This window comes from Macaca nemestrina, chromosome 4 (assembly GCF_043159975.1).
Source record: "Macaca nemestrina isolate mMacNem1 chromosome 4, mMacNem.hap1, whole genome shotgun sequence".
In the NCBI taxonomy this organism is placed as follows: domain Eukaryota; kingdom Metazoa; phylum Chordata; class Mammalia; order Primates; family Cercopithecidae; genus Macaca; species Macaca nemestrina.
The window spans coordinates 80,177,205-80,192,927 of NC_092128.1; the positions used below are offsets into that span (position 1 = coordinate 80,177,205).

The 15,723-nt window shown below is 34.4% G+C and overlaps 1 pseudogene; it reads left to right on the plus strand.

Annotated features, from left to right (window-relative positions):
* The first annotated feature begins 1,290 nt into the window (after positions 1-1,290).
* On the plus strand, positions 1,291-2,277 carry LOC105475912 (glyceraldehyde-3-phosphate dehydrogenase pseudogene; annotated as a pseudogene).
* The last annotated feature ends 13,446 nt before the right edge of the window (positions 2,278-15,723 follow it).

Consider the following 15,723-nt stretch of genomic DNA (forward strand, 5'->3'; position numbering starts at 1 on the left):
ATATTGTCAAATAAATGGTGAAGTTGTAGTTATTAAGGCTGATTTGTTACATAGTGATTCTAATCTCTTATTTATTTAAGTGTACTGCCAAATTTTCTGTCATGTAAAGCTATGCCATGAATGCAAACATATTTAAGCCTACTAACTTATACAATCAGAATAACATAATTTATATTCTTGATTTTATAGCCATATACTCAAATTTGTAATCTATAAGCTGAGGATATTCTTTAATCTCCAGTGTCTGCAGAACATTTACAAAACTGTATTACTTTGCAGAGCACAAAGAAATTCTAAACAAATTTTAAAAGTAGAAATTTAAAAGAGGTCACACTCTACAACCACCGGTCTATAACACTAAAAATTAACATCTTAAAATTTTTAAAAATGGGTAATACAGAACATTTCCTTAAATATTAGGTTTAAAAGGAAATTAAATTGCAATTATAGTCCATTTAGAAAACAATTACAACAAAAACACTATACTCTATTTTATGGTGTTCAGCCAATATTGTACTTAGTACAAAATGTGGTGTACCTTGATATTCACAGTTATGCATGCAAAAAAAAAAATAATTACTGGAGTGAGTGACTAAAGATATCAGAGAAATAGTGCCAAAGAAAACAAAAAAGCAAAAAGTAGGAATTAAAACTCTAGCTATTTGAAAGTAATCAAATAAGAAAAATGGAAGCTTCACTATTTTTTATAAAGAAATTTAAGATTTACTTAGAAGATACTAATATTATCCACATATACCTAGTAAGTGTAGTCAAGTCAAAAAGAAAACTGCAAAGAGATAATATTGGAAATAAGAAAAGTGTTTTTAACTGAAAAACTATTGAAAAAGAGGAGATAAACAATAATTTTTACAAGATATTTAAAATGTGAGGTAATCAACTTCAAGCCTAGAAAAATATTTAAAAACCTAGAAAAAATAGATGATTTTATGTTAAATATAAAGGAACAAAACTGGCCTATAAATTAAAATACCCGAACACCCTCATAAATGCAGAGGACCTTGAAAATTGCATCAGAGTACTGCCTCCAAAAACAGTGTGTTTTCTTTCAAAAGTCAAAGAACCAAATAACTTTTATTATACTTAAGCATTCTAAAGCCTAGAAAAATATGTATTTTTTAAAATTAACATTTTATACTAATATAACTTAATAAAATTAACATAAAATAGCTCAACATGAAAATAACAGGCTCTCTGCTCCTCCAGTTCAACAGACAGCTGCATCTTCTTGTGCAGCGCCATCGGCATCCCTGAGACCCCACGGTGGAAGTAAAGGCCTGAGTCAATGGATTTGGCCGTATGGGGCACCTGGTCACCAGAACTGCTTTTAACTCTGGGAAAGTGAATATTGTCGCCATCATGACTCCCTCATTGACTTCTACCACATGGTCTACATGTTCCAGTATGATTCTCCCCATGGCAAATTCCATGGCAGCATCAAGAATGGGAAGCTTGTCATCAATGGAAATGCCATCGTCATCCTCCAGGATCAAGATCCCACCAAAATCAAATGGGGTGATGCTGTACTGAGTACATAGTGGAGTCCACTAGTTTCTTCACCACCATGGAGAAGGCTGGGGCTCACTTGAAGGGGAGAGCCAAAAGGGTCATCATCTCTGCCCCCTCTGCTGATGCCCCTATGTTCATTGTGGTCATGAACCATGAGAAGTAGGATAACAGCCTCAAGGTTGTCAGCAATGCATCCTGTACCACCAACTGCTTAGTGCCTCTGGCCAAGGTCATCCATAATAACTTTGGTATCATGGAAGGACTCATGTCTGCAGTCCTTGCCATCACTGCCATCCAGAAGACTGTAGATGGCCCCTCTGGGAAACTGTGGCATGACGGTTGTGGACTCTCCAGAACATCATCCCTGCATCTACTGGCTCTACCAAAGGTGTAGGCAAGGTCATCCCTGACCTGAATGGGAAGCTTCATGGCATGGCCTTCCACATCCCCACTGCCAACGTGTCAGTCATGGACCTGACCTGCCATCTGGAAAAACCTGCCAAATATGGTGACACCAAGTAGGTGATGAAGCAGGCATCAGAAGGCTCCCTCAAGGGCATCCTGGGCTACACTGAGCACCAAGTCATCTCCCCTGATTTTAATAGCGACAATCACTCTTCCACCTTTGATTCTGGGGCTGGCATTGCCCCCAACGACCACTTTGTCAAGCTCATTTCCTGATATGACAATAAATTTGGCTACAGCAACAGGGTGGTGAACCTCATAACCCACATGGCCTCCAAGAAGTAAGACCCCCCAGACCACCAGCCCCAATGAGAGTGCAAGAAGAAGAGAGAGGCCTTCAGCTGCTGGGGAGTTCCCTGCTGTTCTCAGCCCCCACCACACTGAGAATCTCCCTTCCTCACAATTTCCATGCAGACCCCCTGAAGAGGGAGGGGCCTAGGGAGCCCCACCTTGTCGGTTACCATCAATAAAGTCCCCTGTGCTCACGTAAAAAAAAAAAAACAAAAAAACAAAAAAACAACAAAAAAAGAAAAGTATAGCCAATTTCACTTAAAATAAAGAAACAAAAATTAAAAATAACACACTGCCAAAAATTAATGTAAGACTATACTAAAATCACATTTCATTATACATTGGGGTTATTTTTAAAGTGTGAAGCTTGTTTAATGATTAAATATCTTAAATTAGTTTATTATGTGAAAATATTTTTATTGATAACAATAAGGATGTTACCTAAAAATATAAAAGATACTTCTAAAATTTTCATCAATTTCTAAGAATAATTTTTTAGAAGACTAGAAATAATGGATAGTTTCTTAAAATGCTGTTTTAAATTATCTATTAGAATTCAATGGACAACATTTGTCATAATAATAACCTAGAAGGACTCACGTTAATTTTAGAAACACAAATTGCTAACAATGAGAATACATTCTGAGAAATGCATCATTAGGCAATTTTGTCATTCTGAGAAAGTAACAGAGTGTACTTACACAAACCTAGATGACATAGCCTAGGCTAGATGGTACAGCCCATAGCTTCTAGGGTAAAAACCTGTGCAGCATGTCACTGTGCTCAATTATGCAGGCAATTATAACACAATGGTCAGTATTTGTGTGTCTAAACATGGAAAAGACACACTCAAAATATAGTATAAAAGATAAAAATGGTACACCTGTACAGGGCATTTACCATGAATAGAGTTAGAAGGACTGGAGTTGCTCAGGGTGAGTCAGTGAATGGTAAGTGAACATGAAGGCCTGTACACTACTATAGAATTTATCACTGTACAATTAGGATACACCAAATATATAAAAATATTTTTCTTTTTTTCAATAATAAATTAATCTTAGTTTACTATAACTTCTTTATAAGCTTTTTTTTTAACTTTTTGACTCTACTGTAACAACACTTAGTTTAAAACACAAACTCATTACACAGATGTACAAAAATATTTTCCATCTTAATATGCTTATTCTATAAGCTTTCTTCTTCTTTTTTTACTCTAAACTTTTTAATTAAAAACTAGGACACAAATACACACATTAGCCTAGGTCCGCACAGGGTCAGGATCATCAGTATCACTGTTATCCACTTCCGCATCTTGTCCCACTACAAGGTCATCACAGACAATAACACACATGGAGCTGTTATCTATGATAACTGTCATCTATGATAACAGTTCCTTCTTCTGGAACACCTCCTGAAGAATCTGCCTGAGCCTATTCTACCACTAATTTTCTTTTAAGATAAATTTTAAAAGTATGCTCTAAAATCGTGATTAAAAGTATAGTGTACTAAATACATAAGCCATTTACAGTCTTTTATTATCATTATCAAGTACTATGTGCTGCACATAAATTGTATGTGTTGTACTGTTATACCACTGGCAATGCAGTGGGTTTGTTTACACCAGTATCACCACAAATATGTGAGTAACATGTTGCACCACGATGTTACGATGGCTATAATGCCACGATGTCACTAAGTCATAGAAATTTTTCAGCTCTGTTATAAACTTACCAAAATGTTATACAGCGTGTGACCGCATACTAAATGTGGTGTCATTTAATATACTGTGTGTTCTGGAAAGGGCAATAATTCAGAAGATAATACAAATTGCAATGTGTAATAATTGAAAAACTAGTGTCAAGATCATTGTTTCTTGCATTTGATATGATTGAAGACTACATAAACATTGTAATAACTCTTAGAATGTATAAATATTAACATTTACTAAGAAGGCTGATTAAAATAACATAAGAATATAAGAATCCTTATTGGAATACTTAGAATACTTTAGTTTGTAATATAAACTGCCGTGTACATCCTCAACCCTGTATTAAAAGACATTAAAATAATTAGAAATAAAATTTGCCAGATAATTTTTAGAGATCTCTAAAAATCTGACTGAAACACATAAAGGACACTAGGCTCATTGAAAAGATCTACTCTGTTACTTGATAGTGTGAACTATGTATATTGTCCCTCTATTAAGCTATAAATGGATATCAATGTTAATTAAAATTCAATTTTGGTGACTTTAAGACGCATGCATTAATATTTAAATTTCCCATGGGAAAGTAAATGTTCTAAAATAACCATCAATATTTTAAAAAGAAAAAAAGGGTGGCACTGGCTATAAATACTTAATAAGTAAAGTCGAAAGAACTGTCAGATTAGTAGATCTATAATCAGAAAAATTTGGTGAATTTTATGGGGGAAAGCCTACATCCATCTTTTTCATTCATTTTTCTTATTTATTTAAGAGTGTAGGTACTAAATAAAAATTTGCTGAATGAATGAATGAACGAAGTCAGGTTTTGAGATAACAGTAGCCCTGGCTACTTGACTGCAGCCTGGGAGACGCTCACAGCTTGAGGACCTACCTAACCTATGCCTGAATTCCTTGCCCACAGAAACTGTGAGACAATGTTGGTGGCTTTCTGTTCCTATGTTTTGCTGTGTTTTTTATACATAAATAGATAAATAATACTCATGGAAAGATGCAAGAATTAAAACAAGTTGAAGAAAATATATGAGAACATTTGTCTTACCTTTCCCAATGGAAGGACTTCCACACATAATGATAACTAAAGACAATACAAAGACTGAAGATTTTACAGCATAAACATATCCAATATACAGGTTGTAAAAACATACAAATATATGACAACCATTTGGGAAATGGCTTATGGTAAATACAAAAGGAAGATGTTTAATATTCTTAATAGGTTGGTGCAAAAGGAATTGTGGCTTTTGCCATTACTTTTGTTACCTTTATTAAGAGCTTTTTCAATTAATAAGAAATAATTAAACATCACAATTTAAAAACGGGAAAAAGGAATAAAAAGTCAGTTTAAAAGTTAAGAAAAAAATCAAAATAAGGTTTCACCCTTACTAGTCATTAACAAGCCACACATTAAAAAAAAAAAAAAAATCTACAGAGACAACAGAAAAACAACCTATCACTTTTCTCATTGCTGAAAGACTTGTTCTCTGTTTGCTTTGGCATTAAAATTTCTCCCCATACACGTACAGTTTCAGCAGGGTTATGGGAACTTTCAATTTTGTCTTCTTTATTTTGATTGTACGGTGGGTCCACAGACTTGCCTTCGTATATTTACTTACAATATGTACCTCTTTTCTTGTCCATAGTTTCTATTTTAACTATACAATCGAAAGGTTATCTTTTAATTTGTTCTTTTGAAGTTTAAATAATAGTTCTCTTTTCAAATACCAATTTCTTATGTTTTCTCAATTTCTGATTGTGTTTGTCTTTGACAGAATAACCTGGCTGTCAACAGCTTCTGTGAACTAAGAATTTTTTTTTCTATAATGAAATCTGCTTCCATTTTAAATCTGCACATTTTTCTTACTAATATCATCTCTATTAAAGTGATTTGTTTCTCATTTCCACTGTTGTTCAATCCTTTCTACTTTTTGATCCTTAAAGCCTCCTCTTGGTTTTATTTTTTATTTATTTTCTCCCCAAATCAGTCCCCAAAGAAGTACATATCTCATATTACAGAGATAAATATTGATCTCTTTATTTTTATTAATTTTTTGTGTATGTTATATAAGCAAATATGCATCATTCTTTGGGATTATAACTTTCTCAAATATCCTCAGTCTCTCAACTGTGAGCAAAAAACATAAAAAAGAGTCGAAAAAATCCTTGACCTTTATGGCAAGCTTTTGAACTCTCGCGATTTTGTGCTTTGCATCATTCACAATCACATTTCCCTCCTCCTCCAAGAGTTGTTCAAAATGGAGAAAAATAAACACATGTACATATTTAGATATAAACATGAAATACACAATAATAAATGCATAATGCATATGATTAAAAATGCAATGCATATGAAGTTCAAGACCCCTCCTTTCATGGTAAAGAGCTTCTTTTAAAAATCACTGCTAATATTTCTCACCATTAAAAAGATAATTTTAGTCAAAAATTTAAAAGTTTTAAAAGAAAATAAATGAGACTATCTTGAGATACAAAATACGTTTTGTATCTCAAAGGACACCAGAAGAACAAATAATGAAGGCTGATAAATCAAAATATCTTTATGAGGAAATCTGCCAAAAGAATAAACATCATAAAAATAAAGTCAAAAGACACAATGCAGGATGACTGTGACAGACTACCAGTCTTCCTGAGAAACAAAGGACACTGGATAAATTAGAAAAAGACATTGCTTTGGAGAGCTACCAAGAGAACTGGGATTTGAGGAGGTCAGAGCCCACAGATAATAGCAACACACTAAGGTAAGTCTTATATCTGCCCCTCTTTCTCCTAAAAGCATTTTCTAGCAATATGTGATAGGAAGTTGTTGGCAGGGAGAACTTGAGCAGAGCTTTAAGCAGTCTTCTAGGACCACAAAAATAACACACACACACACACACACACACACACACACACACACACACACACAAATGGAGTGCAGGCACACTCAGTTGGAACTGCCCCAGTAGACATTGCAGGTTTTTAGTTGGGATACCTGAAAGACTATATCCAGGAATAAGAATGAACTGAAAATACATAAGGACTAATAAAAACTGACACTTAGCCTTGAAGAAACTTAATCCATGGTGATTGATTACAATACTGTCAGTCAGAAGCAAGTGAAAATACTCTCTAAAGGAAGAAACGTACTCTAAAACCTCTAAAATTTTTCATACACAATGTATGGAATTAAATAAAAAATTGGAATATGAATAAGAGAAAAAAATTGGAATAAAAAACGTTTAAATGACAGTAGAAACAAACTCACAGGTGATTGCTATATAAAGATTATCATTCACCAACTTTAAAATAAATATGATTTATATATTAGGAAAATATATCAATATAAAATATTTTACTATAGATTTGGAATCTATAAAAGTATATAATTAATTAATATAATTAATTACAAATTCTAGAAAAGAGAAAAATAACTGATTTAAAGCATGCAATAAATGGGTTCAAGAATAGACTAGATACACCTAAAAATATGATGCATTATCTGAAAAATAGATTAGCAGAATATATTCGGGATAAATCACAGAGAAATAATCAACATGAGAAATACAGAATGAATTAAAATTATACAAATAGACACAGAGAGGGATGATTGAAAGAACAGAATACAGGCAATTTTTGAAGACATATAATAAAGAATTTTCCATAATGAATGAAAGACATCAAACTACAGATTTCAAAGCAGTAAAGCTCAAGAACACTAAATGCAAAGATTATCAAACCTGAGCATATCATAATAAAATTACTAACAGTCAAAAATAAAGAGAAAAATCATAAACAGCCAGAAGAAAAAAGGCATATATTCTCCAAAGAATCCACTAAAACATTTACAATGTTTTCTTCAACAGAAATATAAGAAACCAGAGGTTAATGAAACAGAATGTGTAAAGTTCTACAACCAACTAATATGGAAATAACAAAAAAGTCCCCTGACCAAAACAATAAATGAGAAAACTCATCTCTAAAAAATAAACTGTATAAAAAATACTAAAAAAGGTTCTATGGGAAGAAGAAATTTGATCTTATATACAAGAATGGGAAGTTTCAAGGATTGAAGAACGATGGAAATGAGAAACATATCATCATTCAAATAGAAATGGCATTAGTAAAAGGAAGGTTGTGTGTATTTAAAATGCATGCAGATTTCATTGTAGATATCCGTAGAAAGAAATCCTGGATTTCACAATAACTGACAAAGACTTATATCAAGAATGTATAACAATTCTTTTAAATGTAAATATAGGCCGGGCGCGGTGGCTCAAGCCTGTAATCCCAGCACTTTGGGAGGCCGAGACGGGCGGATCACGAGGTCAGGAGATCGAGACCATCCTGGCTAACACGGTGAAACCTCGTCTCTACTAAAAAAAATACAAAATCTAGCGGGCGAGGTGGCGAGCGCCTGTAGTCCCAGCTACTCGGGAGGCTGAGGCAGGAGAATGGCGTAAACCCGGGAGGCGGAGCTTGCAGTGAGCTGAGATCCGGCCACTGCACGCCAGCCTGGGCGACAGAGCGAGACTCCGTCTCAAAAAAAAACAAAACAAAAAAACAAACAAAAAATGTAAATATAAATACCAAAGATTACAAAATGGTAATTCATTAAAAAAACATAAAAAAAGAAAACACATCTATATATTTTATGACAATATGACATGTATATGATAGCCATAGGATGCTGTCATACATATGTCATGTTGTCATAAAATATATAAATAAGAACTTGAAGTAAAGCAAAGTTTCATGCTCTGATGGTGGGAGTGGAAATGGAAACTACAATTTTTAAATAACGATTTGGTAGTTTTTTAAATGTTTACATATGAGAAAAGAAAACATATACTATAATGTATGCTGCAACACTTTGAAATATCAAAAATACATATACAAAACAATGTCTCTCTGCATGAGAATGGACAAATAAAATATGGTATATTTATATAATGAAATATTGTAAAGCAGATAAAATGAGAGAGAACTATAAGTAAAACAATGGATACATCTTTAAAATATATTTTTAGCCCAAAAATTGTTGCCAGAGGGTATTTCGAGCATAACATAATTTACATAAAAATTGAAGACATACACAATACTCATATATTATAAATACATAAATATATATGTAAGGATTTAAGAGTGTGTCAGACCAGTTTTAATTCTAGAGGGAACAGAGGAAATTGCAATAAGATAAAAATATACCTTCAGGAACTTAGCTGTAATTATAATGTTCTATGTCTTAAAATAAAAAATATTAAGGAAATATAATTTTCCTGAAATGTAAAGCAACTGATGAGTATAGGAGGCATTCTTTTATTTTGTATTCTTGTTTCTTATATTTTTGTAGTAATTTTATAATAAAATGCTTTTTTAAAAAGTCTGTTATGATATGAATAGAACCTGAAAGCAGAAAGCTAGAGGATAAGATAATGGTCCAGGTACAAGATGGTTATGGCTTGAACTTAACCATATGGCTTGGACAGTAGTCACCAAGTGACAAGTGGTTGGATTAAGGATAGTTGTTTTAAATTATGGCTAACAAATTTTCCAAGGATAAGAACTGAGAATCATAAACAACTCATATGTTTTTGGCTTCAGCAATATATTTAATGGAGTAATGTTGAACAAGAAATCAATTTGAGAAGGAATTAAACTGGGAGTTTAAAAGGAGCTATGTCTTTAATATTCAAAGCTATGGCATCTATCAGGTGTTCAACAATATATCAAGTAGGCAACTGAATGTATAAGCTAGAGTCAAGAGTGAGGTCAGGTCCGGGAATATAAATTGGGGAGTTAGCACGAAAATGGTACTTAAGGCCAGGCGCAGTGGCTCACGCCTATAATCCCAGCACTTTGAGAGGCCAAGGCGGGTGGATCACGAGGTCAAGAATTGAGGACCAGCCTGGCCAAGATGGTGAAACCCCGTCTCTACTAAAAATACAAAAATTAGCCGGACGTGGTGACAGAAGCCTGTAATCCCCGCTACTCAGGAGGCTGAGGCAGAGAATTGCTTGAACCCGGGAGGCAGAGGTTGCAGTGAGCTGAGATTGTGACACTGCACTCTAGCCTGGGCCACAGAGCCAGACTCCGTCTCAAGAAAGAAAGAAAAAAAAGATACTTAAAGCAATGATATTACTTATGGACAGAGTGAAGATGGAGAAAAGAGGGGAGTGTTAAAGACTGTTTCTTGGAACCCTACATAATTAATAGTGCCTAAAAAAAGGTCTAAAAATAAAGAGAGGGCAACTAAGTATGTAAGAAAGAATAACCACTGCATCAAGAAACACGCTCAGGGCTGGGCTTGGTGGCTCACACCTGTAATCCCAGAACTTTGGGAGGCCAAGGTGTGCAGATCACTTGAGGTCAGGAGATACAGAACAGCTTGGCAAACATGGTGAAACCCCATCTCTACTAAAAATACAAAAATTAGCTGGACCTGGTGACACACACCTGTAGTCCCAGCTACTCAGGAGGCTGAGACAGGAGGATGGCTTGAACCCGCGAGGTTGCAGTGAGTTGAAACGGCACCACTGCACTCCAGCCTGGGCAACACAGTGAGACTCTTTCTCAAACAAAAACAAAAACAAAAACAAAAAACAAACAAACAAACAAAAAACACCTCGGAAAGTGTGAGATTCAAATATTTAAAAAGGCTGTCATAAACAGACAAACAATGTAAATGCTAAAGATAACTGTTTAAAGTGCGAGCTGTAGATTGAATTAAAGAATTAAGTAAGATGGATGAGAATTCTGTTTAAGTTTGGGACTGTAATAGTTGCTGTATATTCTAATGGGAATTACCCAATAAGAATATATTGGTGATGGAGAATGGGAAAGGGACATAATCTTGAGCAAAAGGCGTGTATGTAGGGGGCATGAGTGAATCAAGTGCACAGTGCAGTAGTTGTCCTTGGCATAGCCATGCACTGCAACAGAAAGGAAGGAAAACCGTTTGGTACACTTGCAGACAGTTGTTAGATGTGCAAGTGGAAAGATGATTCAGTTCTCATCTGATTTCCTCTATTTTCTTGGTGAAATAAGAAGTGTTATGTACAAAATTGTGTACCCCACCCAAAACTCATATGTTGAAGCCCTAACCTCCAATGTGACTACATTTGGAGACAGAGTATATAAGGATGTAATCAAGGTTAAATGAAATTATAAGAGTGGGACCCTGATCTAATAGAATTTCTATCATTAAAAGAAGAGACATCAGAAAGCTCCCTACCCCTCAGGTCCCACACACACACACAAATTATCTGAGCGCCCAGCAAAACGACAGCTGCCTCCAACAGAAGAGAATAGGCTTCCAAATGAAAGCTACCTTTGGCCAAGCAGAATAATACAAGAAACAAGATTATCATCTGAAAGTAGAAAAGGAAAGGGATGATGAAAGTTTTAAAGAGAAGAACTGAGATAATGATCTCAGAGAGTGGGATAGTGAATTAGGGAGAGAAATTTACCTCTGGGCCATACTGAGGACTCCGTAAATATTGATGGAGTGACTGAAATAGAGGAAAGGAAAGAAAATAATTCAGAGAAGCATTTGAGAACAGAGTGAGTGTGGAGTTTGAGGGCACATTAGAAGTGGTAGGGTGATAACGATTTGATGTTCAGAGATATGTGGGACTAAATGAGTGGTGACTGGGAACTTGTAAATCCTAGAATTCTGCACAATATGGAGGAAATGAGCCTGCAAGTTATATGAGGATAAGTACTAATGGTCACTTAAGGGGAGATGGGCAATATTTTGAAATGTAGTTGTTCAACTTCTCTTGAAGGGATATATTTATATCCCTTTCGGTTTTAAATGCTGGTAGACCACTTGCACTGCTGCTATTTATTATAAGCTTCCTCTGTTACTTTTTGATGCAGAGAAAAAATGTTAGTCATTTATTTTAGCTCTCACATTATTTAGAGCTCACCGTTCTTTAATAGCGTTACATCTTCTCTTGCCTTATTTGAAAAATGTCAATTACAGAAATATCTACTTATCTAACTCTGGCTCAGGTTTACCTCCCCACATTCAACTCTTCCAAGTTGAGCCCCACCTGTTAAAATCAGAACTCATTTCCTCTTTGTTAGGTCATTGAATGAATTGAGCCTTCCTTGGACATCTCTACATGCTCTTTTATTTTCAACATTCTCTTCACTCTTTCTTCTTGAATTTAACTATCAAAAGTTTCCCTTCAGAGGTCAATTATTTCTTGACCTCTTGACTTCTCTGTGTTCTTACTTTCGTATCAGATCAGACTGAGGGCTGGCTGTGCTTCTGCAATTCCTGCCCTATCAAGCCCTTATGATGCTATATTTTAATTATTTGTTTATATGATTTACTACTTACTATATCATCACCTCCATGAAAGCAAACAATTTGTACCTTTTGCTTATCAGTACATCCTCCAGACTATAAATTTTTAATTCACATTTCTTGAATAAATGTATGTATGCTTCTTCTCACCCAATATATTAGAAATATTTTAACAATCTTAAAATGTCTACTTTTTATATTTTAACTTGAATATGAGTCCCAGACAGTAGCCATACATTCCACCCAAAATAGCAGTGACGATTATGAAATTATTCATTGAAAACTTTATTTCCTGTGTTATACAGATAATTTCCTAACTTTCTGCTACATTTTAATTGTCTGAATTTGAAGGCCAGCAATATAAGGGAAATTTTATTGGTCAGATTACTATGCTGGATTTATTCAATTTTGTTTTACTTAACTGTGGTATAAAGAGTTTCAATTAGCACACTGGCAGCGATAAAATCCTTTGTCAATACATTATAGCAATATTCTAAGCATGAATGAACTTTAGTGGGGACACAAATCATTAGTAATGAAGTGGTCCTTTGACAGATTAAAAAAAAAAAACACCTTAACACAGCAGAAAGAGCTTACATGTATTTTGCTTATCAAGTGGAGACTGGGAATGAGTTGCACTGTCAAGTAGGCTGCAGACTATTAAAGTAAGTAGTTGCTCCAAACTTTTCTGAATATGAAAGCTTGAGTTATCTGATGACATTTTTATTCTTCTTCCCTAGTTTATAAAAATTAAATAATTTTTGTTCAGAAGTAATAAATTAAAATTATAGAAAGTTCAATTATGCATTTTTAGTTGATAATCTTATTAGATGTTAAGGCTAAAACTCAGTGAATGAAGTGATATTCCCAAGGTCTTACGCCTTATACCTTATAAATGACACAAATGTACCTAGTATCCAAATGTTCTGACTCAGTGATTTATATCTAGATTGAAGTCCCTGTTTGGATTATTGGTTCCAGAATGTATGTGCCACACTTCCACATAGAAATTTACAAATTTGTCTTCCTGCTTCTCATCTAATTTATATTTTCCTGAAGAAATACCTGTACTCAGACCCCCATTTCTAATATATATAGGATATTAAACTCAATTGAAAACAGGTAGGCATAGATACCAGATTATAGGTTATGCTTCATTAAAACAGAATGGACCCTTGAATTGTCCATTCTCATGCTGCTAATAAAGACATACCTGACACTGGGTAATTTATAAAGAAAAGAAGTTTGACTCACAGTTCAGCATGGCTGGGGAGGCATCAGGAAACTTACAATCATGGAGAAAGGGGAAGCAAACATATCCCTCTTCAGATGGCAGCAGCATGGAGAAGTGCAGAGCAAAGTGGGGCAACAGCCCCTTAGAAAACCATCAGGTCTCGTGAGAACACACTCACTATCATGAGAACAGTGTGGAGATGACCACCTCCATGATGCAATTACCTCCCACAAGATCCCTCCCACGACACATGGGGATTGTGGGAACTACAATTCAAACTGAGATTTGGGTAGGGACAGAGCCAAACCATGCCATTAAATCTTCATAATATGGGGACTATTCTCCTTTAGGGATAAGAATTATTGCATATTAATCTCATTTAGAATATAAAATATTTGTAACTGTTTTTTTCAGAGTTAATAGAAACCTCACATTATGTATTTTTGAGGAAAAAATGTTGTTTATTTTACTAAACATACATAGAGGAATTGAAACAAATGGATAGAAAAATACAAAGTGGAGGTCCTGATGCAGCAGCTATCATGACCAGAAAATTAACTGAGTACTATTTTATTTTAAAACAAGTTGTTGTACTTGAAAATACCCTATTAAATAAGTTAGACATTTCACCTACAAGCTTATTTAAAAGTTAATTTTCTTAGCAATTCCTATAGTTTAAAAATAGTTTAAAGGTAAGTTTTAACAGAGCCCATTTGCAAATCTTCATGAAATCTTATTTTAAATTAATGAGATTTTACTGTAATAAGAAAGAATTTAAAGTCCTTATTTTTTATTATTGTATTTATGTAGCTTAATCTTGTATTCATTTTCCACTTACCTAAGAAGCAACTTTATGTTATAGTTTTTCTACTCTTGTAAACAGCAGATTCATGCTAGAGATTTTCTCTCTAAACTCAAGAATGTTAAATATAAATGATGGTCTACTAATTTCTGACTTTACCAGCTATTCTCATTAACAATCAGTTGTTTAAAGGAATGAGAGATGTAACCACAAGGAGATACAAAATCCTTGTGTGGATGGCTAGTTTGATTTTGCTATACCAGTACCTTAGTCCTCCTAAGTATTTTACATTAAATTCCATTTAAATGAATTTTCTTTTGAGATCTGGGAATGACTTTTTAAATTAAGAGAATTATAGTAGATATTTTTCCTTGAGTTGTACAAATGAGAATACAGCATTGTGATTTGAATGTAATCTGTTCCTTAACATTGCAAAGATTCAAATCACAGTTCCGCTATGTGTTAGTTGTGAGATTTCCACCTATTTACTGCATCACCGTTACATTTCTCCAGGTGTGAATAATGATGCTATTAGAATCTCTCAGGATTAAATAAGATAATCAAATAAAGCAGTTAGGACAGTGACTGACACACAGTAAGCACTGAACACCTAACTATTAAAGTTTATCAACTCTTACTTATGATTTGAAAATCAATGACTGAGACAATATTGTCCTTTAAAAATTAATTAAGGTACAAAAATTAATCAAAAGAAAAAAGCCTCAAAATGTAAGTAAAGTAGCTTTGAATAAAGATGATAGATATTTGTAATCTATTTCACCCCTTGAGCATCACTGAACACAACAAAACAAACGCATAATGAAAAGAATCCAACTCCATAGTCAAAGCAGAAGAAAGTAAATTATCAAAATCTTAACCACCAATCAAGAAGAATATATACCCAATAGGGAAATTGGAATAAAACAAGAAGTCGAACTCAGAGCTTGGAGCTCCTCAAAAGGACTGAAAAAAAAAAAAAAAAAGAAAAAGAAAAAAAGAAAGAAAAAAAAAAGAGCTTTCATCATTGAGTGTCCCTATTATGGCAAGACACTCCCTAATTGGGAAATGCCCCCTGCATCCTCCCACTATACCCAGAAAAGAGCAGCAGATTCCCACTGCATCCTGCCGAGCAGCAAGTGAGGTTTTCGAAAACATGCTCACCAGCTCTCTTTGGCTACTACCGTAAGATTTACAAACTGCAGATATGGAAGAATGGAAAAGGGAGAGAAAAATGAGCACATCATGGAGATCCTGAAATTAAAAGGGGTTGACGGAAGGTATATGATAACTTCATGCTGAGGGGGTATACAAGACTGATAGTTGAATGGAAGAGTAGAACGTTCCTCTTTCCACACATGTCTGCTTCTCCA